The sequence below is a fragment of the Pholcus phalangioides genome, unplaced genomic scaffold, assembly GCF_987345545.1.
Source record: "Pholcus phalangioides strain wild (caught in Gottingen) unplaced genomic scaffold, Ppha-v1.0 ptg000003l_1, whole genome shotgun sequence".
NCBI lineage: Eukaryota > Metazoa > Arthropoda > Arachnida > Araneae > Pholcidae > Pholcus > Pholcus phalangioides.
In genome coordinates this window covers 18,637,923-18,657,687 of record NW_028301596.1, presented here as the reverse complement: position 1 = coordinate 18,657,687, position 19,765 = coordinate 18,637,923, and positions in this window count along the sequence as shown.

Here is a 19,765-nt window from a genome sequence, read left to right as displayed (position 1 = left end):
CGGTTTATATGCTAGATATATGCATATGGGTATATGCGTCGTTGTTAACTTTGATAATACTAAAAAATTATTACTATTAATGGGGATTATGCATAATAACCAAGTGCCGTAGGTAATTTTGTGGACTACTTGAAATTTATTGAATTTATCTGTGCCTGTTCTTGCATTACCCAAGTGTAATTGGTGAATTTGATAAATATGAAGAAAAAATTTCAAATGAGTTTAGTAGTATGTGTGATGAACTTAGTCGGACCCCGATTACTATAATGGTAGCAAATTTACCCCGATATAACGTTACAACACACGTGTGAATTATAATGCATAGTATATCACGCAATACGATTTATTATGTTTAACAACGACGCGCGGCTTTGTTATTACGCATAGTCAGAAGTGAAAGTGATTGACGCTTCGGTGGTAGAGTGGTCATAGTGATGGACTAGCGACCCTGGTTCGTATCCCATCTTCGCCACAGATGGGGGAAGGAGGGTCGGAAAATTTAGGTTTTCTGCGCTTCCCAACTTCGAGGCGTGAATGCGAACCGATCTCTTAGTTGAAAAGTCTCGTCACCGTGAGCACTATAGCAAGCACTATACAGAAATAAACGTCACGTTAGGTTCACTACACATACACGCAAATTCTCCCGCATGGTCTAGGTCTTCTTCGATCACCTACTAAAAGCTCTTTTCTGATTTTGAGCGGTGAGCCATTATCTGGTTAGGACGAGGAGGAGGTAAAAGTGATAAATTAAGGGAAATTTATCGAATTTACCGACGACACTGGAGCACTATGCATAATTGTCGATAAATGTGATAAATTTAGAGATATTTATCAAACAAAATGCCTAGTAAGTACGCATAACAACCGGCTATTATTTTATTAGCCACATATATCCCATTTTCTGTAACTCATATAATTTATACAATATGTCCCTTAAATGATAGAATGCTTTAATACCTTTTTGAGAATGATCAAATTTCATGTTTTTTAACGAAAGAATAGGAAAATAGAAAATTATTAGTAAATTTTTATTTAGAAAAATGTATGATTTTTTTATAAATAACTAAAGGGTTCGATTAAATTGAATCAATTAATTTTTTTTAAAATTAGAAATATTAACAAAAATATTTGCCTCCCGTTAAAATTTTTTAGAAAACTTTTGTATCCAATTATGAAATGTGAATTTGTGAAAATACGACGTATTAATGCGTTTCGAAATATATTTTACAAAGTTTTATTTACGTAAAACAATAAAAATCAAAGCTGCATAACATACAATTAAATAGCAATCATGAAGCGCACAATAGATATTTTGAAACATCAGATTTCAACTTTAAAAAAAAATCATCCTTCCTGTTATTAGTTGCTAAAAACTGTCTTATAAATTGTTAAATTTCATCGGTTCATTGGACTTTTTCGAGGGAATGTCAACAGTAGTTGAATAGATTCATTGCTAGAGTAAATGTACAATTAATGAAGTATATAGATTATATTTGCTGCCTTGTTTTCATCGAAAAGGAAATCCCCTAATTTAAATTGAAAATAATTCTAAGAATTCAGATTCAGAATAAAATTTTCCCTTAGAATTCCTTTACTTGTTTCCAATTACATCTCGAAAGTAAAAGAAAATTAAGGAAGCCAAGAGTTAATTTGAAACATTCTTATTTATATTCCAGTTCGCATTCCTCTTCATTTTATTTGTATATTCTTTCTTCTTCTCCAATTGAATTTGAATTCACAGAAGTAATACAAAATAAGAGTAATTCAAATGTGTTTTTCTTTATACTAATTTATTATGCCTGCATTGAGAAAATAATGAAAGTTTCTTTTAAAATTAAAACATCTATAAAACTTCTAATGAAAAAAAGAGAATATTTCATCTATGATGTGGTGCGTAAGAAAAATATTTCATTATTCAAATAATGAATTGGATGCAGAGGAACCTCCATTAAAATTGTCAAAGTTATTTTGAATTATTGATGATAAATTCCGTTGTTACTGTTATTACGTGATGCAGTAAGCAATTATAAAATAGGAATATGATTAATCTTGACGGGTAATTAAAATACTGAAATATCAATTATTTTTTCCTTTATAATTTCTTTATGATTTTAGATATGATTGATTTTGTCCGTACTTTTAAATATAATTTTAGATTTATCATTTGGTATAGTTTAGACTTTTATAAATAAGTATTAAATTGTTCCATGCCCCTGTTTGTGCTTTCATTATTCCGTACCTCAGAACCAGTGCCGTAACTAAGCAGGTGCAAAAGCTGCACCTGCAGAGGACCAACAGTCTCATGGAGGATAACGTTTTTTCGGGACAGAAAAAAAAAAATTCATTCAAATTTTTGTCGAAGAAGATTCTGGCCTAGAGTCCGGCAAGGAGTGATGGGGCCTCAATTTTTCTTTTATCTCTTCTTTGTCCGTAACGTCCTTAAAGCTTCAGCCAGCTATTCGTGGCCGAGTTAAAACAATTATAGATAGATCCACCAATCATAGAGCCACCAATGTCAACACCACCATGAAACATTATGTAAGCCCAGCAACACATAATTTCGAAATGAGATGTTAATCGTTCATTTTGCATTTTATGGGACTGATTTGCATATGTTTAGTTATGCACTTTCGTTTAGCGCCATCTATCGCCTAAATTTGAACTAGTTTTCTCTATACCCAAAAAATCCGCTTTCGTGAGAATAGCTTTATTGCAAAACACATTCACGAATTTTCCAATTCTTTGAAATTTATAAATTCTACTATCATAAATTCTAACTATCTAATTTTTTGTGGGACACTCTACATCTTGAGGTTTAAACATTACGTATTTTTTATTGCATGAAAATTTAAAAAAAAAATTAATAATTAAATTAAATTTGGCAAATCTATGCATAAAAAAAATAAATCGAAAGTATGTGTACCAAATTTGATATACGTCCGTCTTTCTTCAAAAATTATACATAATACGCACTGGACAGAGTGGAATTTTATTAATCTCTTCACCGTCTTCATAGGTATTATAAACGAGGCATGTCAGTACCTCCTAAGAGATAAGTAGACTACATTCCGTACCTTATCTTTTTGTTATCTAATTATAATAGGTGAAAAAACATGATTTCATCTGTAGGTGTGTTGGTTGAGCAGGTGGGGCATGACCTCCTTGTTATTTCCCTTCAAAAATCCTCCCCTTCTCTCCTTTCTTGGAATCTTCCAAAACTAGACACATGACATATAGGTCTTAATCATTTTCTCTGCCGTAAGTTGCTTCTCGCTTCCAGATCTTGCCTTTTCTTTACGTCAAAGTTGCATGAGCAAGAGATTTTTTTTTTTACTTTTACTTTTTTGCTATGGAAAGAAGAAACAAAAGTTTACCAATTGAAACAGAACTTCAGATTTTATTTGAATGTGATAAAAGTAATGGAACGAAAAGTGAAATTGGGGAAAAAAATTCGGGTTTTCATCGTCAACTTCGTCTTTATTTTGTTCATTAAGAATTTATTCATTAAGAATTATTTTGTTCATTAGAATCAACATTACGCCAACAATACTTCAGCAAAAGTAGTTAAAACTAAGGGAAAAGAAAGGTAAATTTATATAGTTTGGTCCCCCCCCCCTTATTTATATGTTTCATCACTCTAAAAAACTACAATTTGTTCATAATGAGAAATCCGTTATAACGATAATCTTCCCTCTGATTGTGAACTGCCGTTGCAACGGACTTTTACTGTTAATATTTTTATCTACTAGATCATGATTTTTGAGGTCTTTGAAGATGTCAAAAGTTATGAGACAAATAAATTTATATTGTAAAAGTGTTTCACCAAAACAAATTTTGAATACACCAAATATTGTCATGAAAAAAAAAAAGAAAACGACATCGCGACTCTACTGTATTCAATGCTCTGATATATAATAATTATATCCATTGAAAAAGGAACCAAACTCTTATATTCTCACAAGAAAGTCGTCGAACCTTCTCTAAAATTTCGGAAACGTTAGAAAAATCTAATAAAAGTCAACATCTTTCGGTCACTGTAAAGAGTTACCGAGTTCTTTGAAGAACAGAAAATTTTGTGTGAACTGGAAAAAAAAGGCACTATCCTCGAGATTAAATACCTCATTCTTTCTGTGGATTGTAATTTCATTGCCTAAAAACAGAGTTGTCCGAGAACTTTTAGAAAAGTCCAAAGTTTTTATGTTTTTACTCGAAGGTTCTTGAACAATTTCTACAATTTTTTCCCCCTCCATGTAGTTTCGAATTTTATTCTGTTTGATCCCCAGATCTTACCACATAAATTTTGAAAAAAGTAAAGTTAGAAACCAGTAGCGGAACCAGTGCGGTAAAGTAGTAGCGGACCTGGGCGTTTCCATGAAATACCCGGAAACACTTCGGATATCTCTGTCCTAGTGTTGCGAAAGAAGATCATGAGACTGTAGCGAGGTAAAATATAAATTACACCAGAGGTTTCTTATTTTCTTATACTTTGTTATCTGATAAGAAGAAGCTTTTTTTGGATGTCCGAAGCATGCGCCATAGATCAGATGGTTATTTCTAATGCATATTAATAGGACATCGGCTTAATTTCTCTGGATTATGTTAAATGTATTATATTGGCGCCTTGTCCTACTATATGTTGTGAGGAAACCTATATATTATCTTTATTTTATTTATTTTGTTTTTTTTCCCCTTCCTGTAAAACTCAAATTAAAATTTACTCGAAGCAATTTTCGTATAAATGTAGCCTTGGGTTAGACACAAGAGGAAGGACAAAAATAATAACTTAACTGAAAACATTAGAATTGAGTGCTTCAATTACTCATCATTCTTGTGTTTGAATTTTCAACGCTTAAAAAATATTCATTTTTTTAGATTTCAAATTTCATATAAATCAAACCTTTTTATTTTCCATATACAGGGTGTTGCCTTGAAGTGGCGACAAGCTCAGAGGGGTGATATTAGGAAGCAAGCGGAACAAATTGTCATAGAACATGGCATCGCAAACCACGTTTAGTCGGTGAAAATCCCAAAAATACTTATGAAGGGTGTGACGTCGAGTGGGACAAAACGGCCAATAATAAGTATAAAAAGATTAATTTGACAGAATCATTACAATACAGCCTGTGAACGCACAGTTCAATGTCAGGAAGTAGACAAAGAGTAATGATTACAGGAGATTTTGTATATTTTATTGCACTATTATTTTCTGCACTACAGGCTGTGTTGGAATCCATGCTGTCAAATGAATTTTTTTCTATTTATTATTGGCTTTTTTGACCCACTCGACGTCACACCATTCATAGGTATTTTTGGGATTTTCATCGACTAACCGTGGTCTGTGATACCATGTTCTGAGGCAATTTTTGTTGATTCCTTATATCCCCCCCCCCCTCTGAGTTTGTCGTCAGTTCAATGCAACACCCTTTATATACAGAAAAATTTTAATGAGTTCGTGAGAAAAAAATTATCATCTAGAGTGAAAGGATGCTCATACTGGAGATTGGAAATCATATATTTATATTTAAAGAATAATATAAAAAACAAAATAAGCAAAAGCATAAAAAATAATACAGATACAACATAACCAAGACAAAATTATTAATGCCACATAAAAAATACAAAATAAACAAAGAAAAACACACACAAACAGGCAACACTAAAAAGACAATTTTGCATATAAATTTTATAAAAGAATAGAAATGAATATTTTTTTGTCTTTACCAACCACATATATATAGTTGAAAACTTTTTTCGTATTGTACAAACTGGTTATTTCCTCGTTCAATTTCTCAAATTCAAATGAATGTAATGAATTTATAACGAAAACAAATGCGACTGATATTTCTGAACATACGGAGTCTGTTTCGAATGTTGAGATGAGTAACTTGAACATGATACGAAACCTTTTTCAAGTAAAAATTACGAAAGTGTCACACACACACACTTTGTAGAAGATGCAGCTTTGAAATCATTCTCACAAAAAAAGTTGCCCTTTAACACTAAATATTGTTGGGGGGGGGGGGAAGGTTAGTATCGAACGAACAGCGTTGGACTTAAGGTATGATACGAGCTAATAAACGAAATCTGCAAATATTCGGACATCGAAATTTAAAGAATATCTCTATGATATTAGAAGAAAAAATTGTTGACTAAAACGTGCAAGTAAAATATATATGTTATTTCCAAAGAGTTGACCCGGCCACTGTCCAAAATCCGGACTTCGGGCGGCCCTTGTATGTCGATCCCTAGACAATCCCTATATATATGCATCATTAAGATATCGATATTCAGGCTCCGTTGAGTTTTTTGGGTTGCCATAGCTAACCATAATAATTATAGTTAGCAATGGTAACCCTAAACATCAAAGGAGTCTAAATATCGATCATAGCTATAGCTAACTATAATAATTATGGTTAGCTATAACTAACTACAAGCGGTCATAGTTATCGCAAAAAATACGCCAAAGTGGCAATGACCAAGAGTCATAAAGTTGATATAGGGATGTATGTATAGGATTGATATACAGGGTGATTCAGAAAAGATGGAAAAAAACTTTAAGAGGTGATAGTACACACCGATACAAACAATTGCCATCAAAGAATGCATGGTCTAACATGAAACGCAAACGTCCGCTCCGCAAACGTTAGAACAGCATTCCTGTTGAAATTTATCGGAAGAAAAAGAACACCCTGCATGCAAATGTAATCTAGGGAAGGAGAAGAAACCATATGCATCTGTTCTGGCAGTCCTTTTACGACTGCCATCAGACCGGGAAGCAAGAAAGAATCCCGTTTCGCAAAGCTGCCGGTGCAAGCGTACAAATGTTTTCGGATTGGGCAACCACCTGTGGGGAAAACGCTCACCGTGCCTCTGTGGTACTTCCGTTTGCAGCTCCTTAAATGAAATGCCTGTCTGCTTTTTGAGTATTGCTAAACTGTTCCGTTATCTCGTACGTTACAACTGTTAGAACGGTTGCACGATGTAACAAATTCACAGGGCTGGCGTCCGCTCCTTTTATTGACTGTGACGCAGATTTGCATACGGTTTCTTCTTCTCTCCCGTGCTACATTTGCATGCACGGTGCTTTTTTTTTCTCCCGATAAATTTCAACAGGAATGTCGTTCTCACGTTTGCGGAGCGGCCGTTCCGAAACGCGCTAGCGCGTTTGCGTTTCGTGTTAGACCATGCATTCTTTGATGACAATTGTTTGTATTGGTGTGTACTATCACCTCTTAAAGTTTTTTCCATCTTTTTTGAATCGCCCTGTATAGAGGTTGGCTAAAGCCATCGAATGTCCAAATTTTGGACATTGGCAGGGCCAACTGAGCTGAACAATTCGGGCTTTGGCAGTAACAAATACATTTCTCTATTAAATGTACGTCGCACTTAACTTCAATTCAACAACTAAGAAAATTCTCAAGTTTGAATAAAACTAAATTTTGTACGTTTATTTACTTTCAGCTTTTAACTTGATAATATCAATGATAAACTTGAAATTAATATGTTAGACAATATCCTAAGTTTAAATAAATATATTTTGTTTTTTTTCACCTGTATCAAAAAATATGTAAAACATTTTCATAGAAACCTTATTAGAATCCATTGAAGTTAAAATAGTTAACGAAAATAAAGTAATTTAACATAAATTAAAGTGATAAATTGGCATTTGAAGCTCAATTATATAATAATGATTAGCGACTTTATTACGTAATGCTCCATAACTAATTTCAATATTAATTAATTATTGTTATTATAAAATTTTATAAATTTTTCATCAATGTAAAAAGGGAAAACATTGCATAAAAATCCAGTCAAAGCCTCACTCTCTCACACTTCACAGTAACCATTATTTTATACGAAACGAATATTGTACGAACAATAAGACCATGAGGGGGTGTTGAAATATGAATGCTAATTATACGCTCTATATCATAATTTGCGCATTCACTACGTTTTCTGGCAAAAAACAAGGTAGTTTTTGCTAGTTATGTATTTTCTCGTCCTTAAGCATTGTTTCCACAGAAATGATTCAAAATTGGTATATTATTTATGTATTCTAGAATGCATGAATGAACTTACACTGAAGAAAGAAAAATGTACCCAAAGCAAGGGAAAATTCATGTAAAGAAAAGCAACCCGATAGAAAAACGAGTTGACGTTAGTGAAAGGTACTAATACTAAAGTAAAGTTAGTAATAATTTTAGTAATACTAAAGAAAATCAAATCAAAAATTTATTCATTTCCACTCGTTCATAAATATCCAAAATAATTTTTGTAAAACATTTTTACCATCCCGAGGCCATGATGCCGGTACGGATGCTTGGAAACTTACATGAAAATTAAGTAATAGAATATTTATGTATAAAAAATGCGACATGAACAGAAACATAAAAAAATAGACCCAGTAAACATAAAAAAGACAAAATTTTGAATGTCAAACAAAGAACTTAATGGTAAAAATAAACGATGGAGGAAACATACACACACCACAAAAAAGAAAACCCACTTAATGTATGACAATGTATATATATATATATATATATATAAAGGAAAAAAATGAAACTCACACATCCATAGACAACACAAACAAGAGAAAATTTTTCGAATTAAAAATATATACCATACATACTTGAAGTGGCGAAGCTATAGTGAATAAAATATTATTGTTCCTCTGAAATTTCAAAATAACGGTCTACATCGACTATTGAAATTAATAATTCAAATAATGTTTTTATTAAACGTGTGTGTGAGCAAATTCTGTATTTCTAGTGGCAATGAATTGTATAATTTCGGGGCTAAATAATAATAATATTTACGAAAAGTTTCCTCTCCTGAAAGTAAGAACACGGTAATTCATATGAGGTCTTCGCTCGGATACTTTACCTTTTAAATTGCATAAGCCTTTTTTACGGCGTAAGAAAAGAATAATAACGAAAAAGAGCATTGCGACGGAAAGGGAGTAGATTAAGATTTCTAAAAATCGTACATAAATGAAACCGATACCGACTCAAAATTATGAAAACGCTTTTTTGGATTGAAAATAAAGGAAATAAATTAGTTTTGTAATCACCATACGATATAATTGCACCATAATTTTTAAGTGAATAGAACCATGCATAATACAGGTCTTTTAAAAATTTAGCGGAAACTTTCTTACTTATATAATAGAATTTATATATATATAACAAAACGAAGTTTTTTTTTTTTAAGTTATTCATGAATATGGGATTTTCATCTAAAATCGCTGTCTACATTTAAACCTAAGTATTTAATACGATTTCCTTTTTCTTGGAATTTTGTTAATCAAAACATATTTAAAAAAACTAGTTTTCCCACGCTTGTGCTGTCATCTGGTTGTGTCGTATAGTAGTTTGTATAGTATATATATTAGTTTGTCGTATAGTAGTAGTACCCAAACAAAATACCTACATCCAACAACGGATGTAAAAGATGTTACGGGGGGGGGGGGGGTGTTATAAATAAAGTGGTACTTTAACCTCTTCAAACCTAAAACTTCAAAAACAGCTTAAAAAATATTTGTAGATTTTATGTCTCTTTAGTGTTTGTAACAGACAAGAAAATTTTTCTGTAAGTATTCCGGGGGATTAGAAATTTCAGGTACACATATGTGTTCCACAGAATTCAAATGAGTAAAAAAACTTATTATTTTAACCATAGTGAAATGTATAGTTAGATGTGTATACTTATTATTTACAAATTTGAAACTCAACATTATATGGCATTAACTCACAACAGGCATCAGGAATTGACCTGTGTTAGTTTTATTACTCAGTGCTGATTATCAAATGGGGCTATATATATATATATATACAGTACTATAAATATTACATAAAATGACACTTCTCGAAACAATTATTTTTCAAAACAAATACATTTGACTATTTGTACATATCGCCCTGGTTCTTGATTTGCATCCTGGCAATATGCATTTCGATGCACTTTCATTGTTCATGTATCGGGGGAAAGTGATTTACTTCATCAAGGTGAACATGTTTCATGGGTTGGGGAACAACTTTTAGTTTCTTTCCCTCAGGTTTTTCCTCATCTTCAGAACTATCCAAAAGTGGAGGTCTTTCTCTACGTGGAACTATATTTTCTCCATACTTGTAAAGTGCTTATGCAACAACCATTCTATATTCAATTAAAGTCACATATAGGCATTCATTCCTTTTTTTTTTTTTTGGTGATTACTTTTCAACAACAAAATATATCACCCAACAATTCGAAATAACAAGATCGACGAAGTGAGTGAAAACTCAAGTAGGACATTTGTTTGATCTTAGCACACACCGGTAATATGCCGAGTATTCATCGCACAGGTCTATTTTTCCCATAGATGTGTTTGACTTGGCTTTGACTATCGCAGGCTGAAGAAATGTCAACTATTTTATTTGTGCATATGAGTACCTTGACTTTTTTATTTACGCTGCTCTAATCAGCAACTGTTTCATTATCTGAACCACATTCGTTAGAGTCATCTTCCTTACTAAAAGCTGTAAACCAGTCATTTTGGCAGTGTCATCAGAAACACCTGAAAGATCAATAAGTTTCGGAATAGCTTCTATATTTCACCAGGACTCAAAAAATTTAAATAAATAAAATACACCAATCTGATGATTTGAGTAACGAATAAAGTGTGCAATGTATATGGATTTTTATTTAAAAAGGCATTGCAAAATAATATCAGAAAGCTGAGTTTAAAATCCATAAACAGAGGAGAGAAAAAAAAAGCATCCACTTTTTAACTTAATTATAGCATACATATATTTATAATTACTTTACTTAATTACAGCTTAAGAAATCATTTGATTTAATCACCTATTGTATACATATATAATAATTACTACTTTTATTTTCATGTTATAATTTTTTCAAACACTGATTATGTATAACTAATATCTGTAGAAACAATATGATAATTACTAGGGAAAACCTTATCAAAATTAATCAAAAAATGTATTTCTTAATGACGGTAATATGCATTTCAACAACATAAGCTATTCCGTCATACATATGTATCTTCGAAAACAATGTTTTTCCTCAAAAAATAGTACAGAAATACAAAAAAAATCTCACATGAGATACTTTGGTGTAATCACGCTTAAATTTACCGCTCAACGTCGAAGGTATACATACTTGGACGTTCATACAGTTCAATGTCCTGTGTTTAAAAATGACTTAAAGTAGAAAAAATTATAATCAGCATGCCCCTACATTTTGTTATCTTGAAATACATATAATTTTTAGCTATAAAATTCTTGAAAACATATTAAAAATTACTTACTTTTATCGAGTACGCTTCGTCAATCCTAGAAAGCTTGGAATTAAGTAATATCTACGATATAATTAGAAACAGGAGATCGTACAAAGGTCCACATATGTATACCTCTGGAGCGAAGAAGTTAAAGTACCGTCAGTAGCCAAAGGGGTTATTCAAGTATTACGTCAGCATCGATAGGGAGTTCCGGGTTTGCTGACATTACGTTTGGACGATGCTTCCGTCATCAATCACCCTTTATAAAAATGTGAAAAATTCTTAATGCCACCTTTACCGGGTGTGCCAAAAATGAGAAAAGCCTTTCGCTAGTTTGTGGGCACCTGAACTTGCATTTTCCCTATTGATAAGTCCTCTACAGAGCCACTTTAGTGATCTCTAAATGTTCCACGGATCCTTCAAGTGATCTGGGAATGTGTCCGGGCCGCTCAAGTGCTCTAGAAATATGTCGCGGGCCGCTTAAGTGCTCTGGAACAGTGCCGCGCGTCACTCACGTGATCCGTAATTATGCCGCAGATCACACAAGTGATTTGGGAATGTGCTGCGGGTATAATTTGCGTGTAGTAGAACTGCACTGGGGGCTACTTAAGTGCTCTGAAACTGTGCTATATGTCAATCAAGGGAATCTCTAAATGTACCCAAGTCCTACTTGAGTGATCTAAAAATGTGTCAAAGGCCTACTTGAGTGATCTAAAAATGTGTCAAAGGCCTACTTGAGTGATCTAAAAATGTGTCAAAGGCCTACTTGAGTGATCTAAAAATGTGTCAAAGGCCTACTTGAGTGATCTAAAAATGTGTCAAAGGCCTACTTGAGTGATCTAAAAATGTGTCAAAGGCCTACTTGAGTGATCTAAAAATGTGTCAAAGGCCTACTTGAGTGATCTAAAAATGTGAAGCTTAGTTCACTTTTACGAAATTTGAGTTGAGGTGGAAGACCACATTTGGTCCGCTGGCCATGGTTTTAGCATGTAAAGCTTATAGGGTGGGTCGCAATGAATTCCTTAAAAGGAAATTTCGAGTTCCTAGTCTTCAAATAACATTGAAATTAAGAGGAAATTTACTTTAATAACAAACATATAAAGGCATTTTCTTCCGAAATTTTAATATATATATATTTTTTTGCATCGATAAATAATTTTTTGATTTTCTGGAGGTGAGCACAAACCCCCTTATGGCCAACCCCCCCCCTCCCCCCCGCGTACGTTTCCTGATCCCAATATGCGTTACAAGGTAAGGAGGGGGCAGAACTGACAAAATTTTGCTGACAAGGGGGAAGGGGGGTCACGGTTTTGCTGACTTTTAAAGGGAGGGGGGGGGGAAAGAATCAGAAATATAGCTAAAAATCTGCGGACGTAATACTTGGATAGCCCAAAAAGGGTTAATGCCATTTCTCTTATAAAAATTACTTAGAGAAGGTTTATTATATCTACGACATTTTTTTTTACTTATAAGTTGTACTGAAGAAAACCGGTTGTTATAGAAGTTAAAGCCATATTAATATCATGGCGATACAATGTTTTAAACTGATACAAAACTGATATAATGTTTTAAAAATTAAAAAGTAAATTAAATACTCAGGCTTCGTAAATCCATCATAAATATTTTTTGTTTGTTTTAAATTTGAATCCCTTCATATTAGATGGGTCATTATGAAGGGATTAAAAGCTCAAATCATGTGAAATCATTATTATTTTTTCTCTCAGTTGAATTGCTAATAAAAGAGACTCGACTAATTACAATTTATACTGCTAATGACACGGAAATCTTTTGATGGGGGGGGGGGGAGAGAATCACTTCCAGTTCAAAATAGTTACAAGTAAAAAAAAAAAATGTTTCTCGAAATGAAGCAGTTATTCGGAATCCGAGAGCAAAATGGTACGTTCATCCACACACACGGAGGAATTCGAGACAAAAATAAAGCCGTTCGAATCCATTTAATCCTTTAATTAGGCTTCACATTCCAAAACTGTCCAAGCCTCTTTTGAATGCGTTTTATACTAAAGTTATATATTGGACATAAAGGGGGGGGGGAAGGAACACAAGGTGAAAAGGCCGATTTCTAATTGCCACTCTTTTTGGAGGTTTTTGAAATCCCGGTGTTACGAGGAGGAATTCGTTTATTAATTAACGAAAGAATTCGAGGTATTCGATGAATTCTGTTTCAGTGCCTTTTAATTACAGTGTGGTATCTGGTTTCAGCTCTCTCGCCCACGTTTCCCATACCGGTCTCACGGTTCTAATTTTTAAAAGTGGCGGACGGACGGACGGACCGGAAGTTTTTGTCTTCTTTTGTGAAGTTTCTCTTACAAACATTTTCCAGAAATACGTAGAATATAATCGTTTCACATTACAAGTTATCAATTTGTCTGATTGGGAAACGATTTTTATTTTTTTTTCCCATCAGGTTAATGGCGAAAGTCTGGTGTGGTTTCTATTTATAGAGCGGATTAGAATATTCGAGAAATTTTTTATTCGGTGATTATAGTGGAACGCGTGATTGTGTACAAAGTGGGCTAGATGTCCTTTACACGTTTTAAAAATTCATAAAAACTCGAACAATTGACATAAAAAGGTCCGGTTGTCACTAAACTGCTTGTGATGGTCTAGATTAGGGATAGAAAACCTTTTAAATTGACGGGCCAGATATGTGGTATTCATTCCGTTCGTGGGCCAGAAATTCGGTTACGTAGAGTGACTATACGACCTGTATATTAATAATGTTTATGCTATAACTATTTTTATCTTTTATGTATATATATTACAGTAAATGTGATGAATCGGTTTTTACGCATAATAACCCGTTATTTTGCATGCTTACCAATCTTGATAAATTTGATACATTTATCACTTTTATCGGTGAATATGCATAAATACCCAAGAGTCTTTAGTGAATTAGATAAGTACTTGAAATTTATTGCCTTTATCTGTGATTATGCATAATACCCTAGCGTAATTGGTGAATTTGATAAATTCGAAAATTCCATATGAGTCTAATATGTGTGATGGATATGGTCCTACCCCAGTATAATGAAAACAAATTTCACGATCGTACCGCCGATATAATCATACAATGCATGTATGATTATCATGTATAGTATATCATATCGTACGATTTATCATGTTTACCAGCGATGCTTGGGTATTATGCATAATCATCGGTAAAAGCGATTAACTCAGGAAAATTTATGAAATTTACTAACGACTCCTGGGTACTATGCATGTACCGTACGCCTATTAAATTGATAAAATTAGGGAAATTCATCAAACTTAATGTAAAGTGTTTTCACAATTACCCGTGAAATATATGTGGAACTTCGGTTAACGAGCTTAATTCGTTCCACCAACGTGCTCGTTATCCGAATAGCTCTTATTCGAATCAAACTTCCCTATAGGAAATAACAGAAAATCGGATAATTCGTTCCACAATTATTCATTCGCATAAAAATGACTAATAAAAACGGCATTCAATCAATAATTAAACACAATTATAATAATATATAATACAATAAAATACACATAATATAAATGATGCCGTAAATAAACATACAATACGATAATGTTTACAAACATGATTGACTATTAACTTAATCCAAACGATGAGAGAGAGAGAGAGAGAGAGAGGAGAACTATCGTTTAGGACGATTTACAGACTCCACGTTGTTTGCAAACTTATTCTTTTTTTACATGACTTTCAAAAAGAGCCTTATCCAATGACATTTGGTTTTACCTCCTTTTTAGGATTTCTAGGAAAGGAGAAATTGCAGTGTTCGTTGGACAGATTCATTGCTCGCACATTGCTACAGCTTTATTTGGGTGGTTTTTTTTTTGGTGGTGGTGTTTTGCTTCGATTCACACATTCCATTCTACACATCTCTCTAATCTCATTTTATGTGAGGGACTTCTCCTTACTTCTCCTTTCCTCAGATGAGATACCGTGCCGGTGCGTGCGAAAGAGATCCATCACTTCATCTACCGTCAACTCCTAGACATTTTTCATTGTTAGTTGTTTAATGCCATCCTCGTAAAACCTCAGTTCATGGTCTTACGCAAGCACACAATCTCTTCGACAAGTAGTGGCTCTTGTCCATAGCTAGCCCTTCAAAGTCACGTTCAATAATGCAAATCAGCCCACAGTTTTCTCCAAGCAGAATTTGAAAAAAAACTTCAAGCGCACGTACGTATGGCTAGAATACTACATCTACTTTCATAACATAAATATTCACACTCGCACGTGTGTTAATTTTCCAAGTGAGGTACGCTTACCGGAGACTTTAGGGGGGGGATATTATTCAGCGAAAGCAAAAAACATCAGCTCAGTTGTGATAACGTGAAAATAAATGAACAAAGCGCAAAATCTTTGCTAGGGAAGTTTCAGTGCATCTTGAAGAAACAATCAATTAGTTTTTTTTAGATTTTCAATAGCATTGCTTTGGATATTTTTTGTAATAATATCAACTCTTTTAAAAATGTATTTTTTTAGCTTTTTTTTACTACTGATTTTGTATTATACTTTTAGATTAATATCTGTATTTAATTTATTTACATATGTACATTTTTTGTGTATGTATTGTGCATATCTGTGTGTGTTTATAATTGACCTTTTTTGTTATTTTATACGCACAATGAACAAATTTGAAATTCAAAACTAATGTTTTGGGAATATCTTCGGCATTTTAAAGCAATCTAAAAGCTTTGCCCAAGGATAAATTCAAAAATTCCATGCGGAGTTTTAAAATTAACAGCTGCCCTTCATAGCTCAAAACTCCATTTTCAATAAAGCCATACAAATATTAATGAAACGACTGTCAAAACGAAGCCGAATGAATATTTAAGAAAAGGATTAGTAATTTAGGTTCAGGAAGGAACTAAGAGAAGGGCATTATTAATACCCTGAAGATAATGGAATCATTGAGCCCGGGTATTAAAACTGAATTATACAGATTAAAGCGTTTTGTGATAAATGACACACGGATCAAATTAATTGAATCACAACAACAAAAATTCGGATTCGCCTGCGAACACACATGTACGCACACACACACATTATTGTATGACTTATAAATACGCACACACGACAAAACAACGAAGAAAACCTCCGTGTGATGAATCACTGTAATTAGCTAAACTAGGATTAAACACGGCAAAACGGTATGACTAAATAAACAAGATTCATTTTATTTCGTTTTTTTTTTGTTCTCTACTTTATTACGGTGATGACATTATTTAAAATCAGATTAACAACTTCCCTTAAAAAGGAAAAGTCAGGAGAATGGGGGACTCTTTATTATGGAGTGTATATGTGGAACGTTTTACTTGCTGAAATATGGACTTGGCTTTTCAGTGAGTCGTTACTTGGAACGACTCATTTTAACACGCTAGCTTCACGCAATTAACGACACACACACACGATTTTCATCTAATTTTATGTAATTAATTGTGTGTGAGGGAGAACATTTTTCTGTAATTTTGAAGGTGAAATTTATAAAATGAAAATTTTGGTAGAACGGAACGTAAAAAAAAACTATAAAGAAAGTTAAACAGAATTCTAGAGAGAAAATTCATGTGGGTTATGATTTCTATTATGAACACCAATTTGGAAGATCGCTGGCGTTCTTTTAATCAAAGGGTCTTCAACGTTTAATCCACGGACCATTTTTAGAAAATAGCTAAGACCATTTGCAGAAGATTGAACTTGAAAAAAAAAATTCGGTAGAGTCTCAAATATTTTCCACGTTCACCAGTAACGTTGTACATTTGGAAAATGAATATTACTACAAGTATTAGGGATCCAAACCCTTTCGAGGGTAATTAATTATTTTATGCCATTAGAGCAGAGGTTCTCAACCGGTGATCCGTCTGAACTCCAGTGGCTCCACGGCCGCTCGAGGGGGAAAAACAGTATATTTGAAAAAATAATTATTAATATTTTTGAATGATAAAAATAAGTCAATAACTATGATGAATAAGTGAAAAAAAAAAAGACCTACCAGGCTCGCAATAGAAATTATATACCGGATAAAGGTTTCGTGGCCCAAGAAAGGTTGAGAACCACTGCATTAGATAAAAATCGGCATAAAAAAAAGTGCATACATAATTACAGAATCCACAAAAATCTTGAAAAACGAAGTTATGAAAGATGATCATTTCATAATTTTTGAAAAAAAAATATTATTTTACTATTAGAAAGTAATTTCAGATTAAAAAAATTCATAATAATTATCAAGTGATGAAAATTTCTGAAAAACGCCATTATGAAAGTAATAATTTCCAGCTATTTCTTGTATATGACGTTCTCTAAAAAGCGCCGTTATGAAAGTGAGAATTCTAGAATTTTGAAAACAAATAATTTCAAAATTTCTCTCTCCCTGAAAAAAATAATTTTTAAATTTTTTAAAAATGATAATTTTTAAATTTTTGGAAAACAATAATTTTTTAATTTTTGAAAAACAATAATTTTTGAATTTTTGGAAAACAATAATTTTTTAAATTTTAAAAAATAGTAATCTCACAAAAATTATGAACTGATGCCAATTAATAATTAATGAAAAACTGATATGAGAGTTAACGAATGAAGTAATTTCAAGATAGAAAAAACGCCAACTATTGTGTATTAGTCTTTTCACCTCCAGCTGTCGAATTATTCATTAAAATACCCTTGCTGTCAACTCTGCTCTGCCAGTCCAATTCATACATAATCATATGTTGATTTATAGTTGTTTTTTTTTATGATCACTAAAGCACCCCCCTGTGATCGTTGCATTATTCATAATTTATATCTATTTGTATTTTATGTGTTTGTGTAATCACATTTCCCCCAACCCCTTTTCATATTTTGATGTTTTTTTCATGATTTTTTGTTTTCAATCTCAAAAATTAGTACATAGTGACTATTTTACACTGTATGATAATTGAAATGTTATTGAATTAACTTCATTGTAACAACCAGTATGGGACCTTGGTCTCTCCTTGGTGGTTTTCGCTAATCTAATGTATTGTTATCATTCATCTAACATATTAATAAAAAAAATTGAAATTGAAAATTGATAGAAACAATTTCATTCATATACAAACCATTCTACTTTGAAATCCCAGGCTGGTATCCGACCCTTATGTGCCACAGGGCACCCGTGAAATTTTTCCTCCCTCTCTATTGAGTTCAGATATAAAATTTTTAGTCATATGGCTTGTACGTTACATCGACTTGATAGCTGTCTTCATGGGGAAAAAGACGCAAGAGTTTTGATACTTGCGAGTACGGAGCAAGGAAGCCTCTGCTATAAATCTTAGCTAAGTTTTTTTTCCGACACAACTCTGCCTCTTTTGGGGTAGTGAAAGTAAGTTGCTTTGCAAATCAGATCGGGGTTGTGAGTGTTTCTATCTGTCTGCCTGTCTGTCGGTTGGTATAATAACTTAGATTAAACAAAAACTGTTATCAATTCAGGAGATCGCCAATTTAACTAGATAAAAAAATATCTAAAAAAATTACTATAGTTTTTCAAAAACGAGATATTTTTGTTGAAATTGGGACGTGGGGTCGTCTCATACGTTGAAACTCAATCTTAATTGACTAAAGCCGATAAAGTCTGGACCGTGTTTGGTTTGAAACGAAGAAAGCATGCTTGCCCGGCTTGTACGAGGGACTGGGTTCGAGTCCCTCCGCAGACTAGAGGACTTTTCTTTTCCGAGTTCACCTCTGTATACTATCCAGAAAATATCTGTTTGCTGAATAAAAGAATCATTTGAAGTAATTCCAGTATTAATAATAGAATTAGTTAATCAAATGATTGGTGAAAGAAATCATTTTCGGAGACAATCAAAATTGATAGTTTAGCAAAGTCTTCAATGAAATCTTGAATTATAGAAAACCATAGTCTTCATTAATTATTATATATTCTTATATTTCCTTCAAACAACAAATGTCAATTTTAACTTTAGATAATATAAAGTAAACGTAATTGATTTAAAAAAAAATTACACATCTAAAAATGCTTTCAAGTGAACAAACAACATATGGCGTATCATTAAAATGCGTAAAAATGCAATTAAGCTCTAGAAATAGATAAAAATTTGCGTGTTTGAATAAGCAAAATATGTTTGTCTCTTCATAACTTACGGAAAAGAATTACACGACACTGTTTACACTATTTACACGAGCCCGAAACATTCTCAGAAAATTCTTAAATTTTTAATCTCTTTTAATTTATATTAACAAAGGGGAAAAAAACAAATCAAGCTTGTGAATTTTAAATGACTTCGAATGACGGGTTTCGAAAGCTCTACAAATATGAGAAACAAAAGGAACAAAAATGTGATATTCATTTGGATAAAAATTAACGCATCGACGAAATGAATAGATAACCAGCAGCATTTATCGGGATCCGTAAATTTGGCCTCCGACGTTTCGCCCCTGACATTTCAACTGTCCTGTGTGTGACTGTGTGAGTGTGGGGTTGGCTGTATGTGTAAATG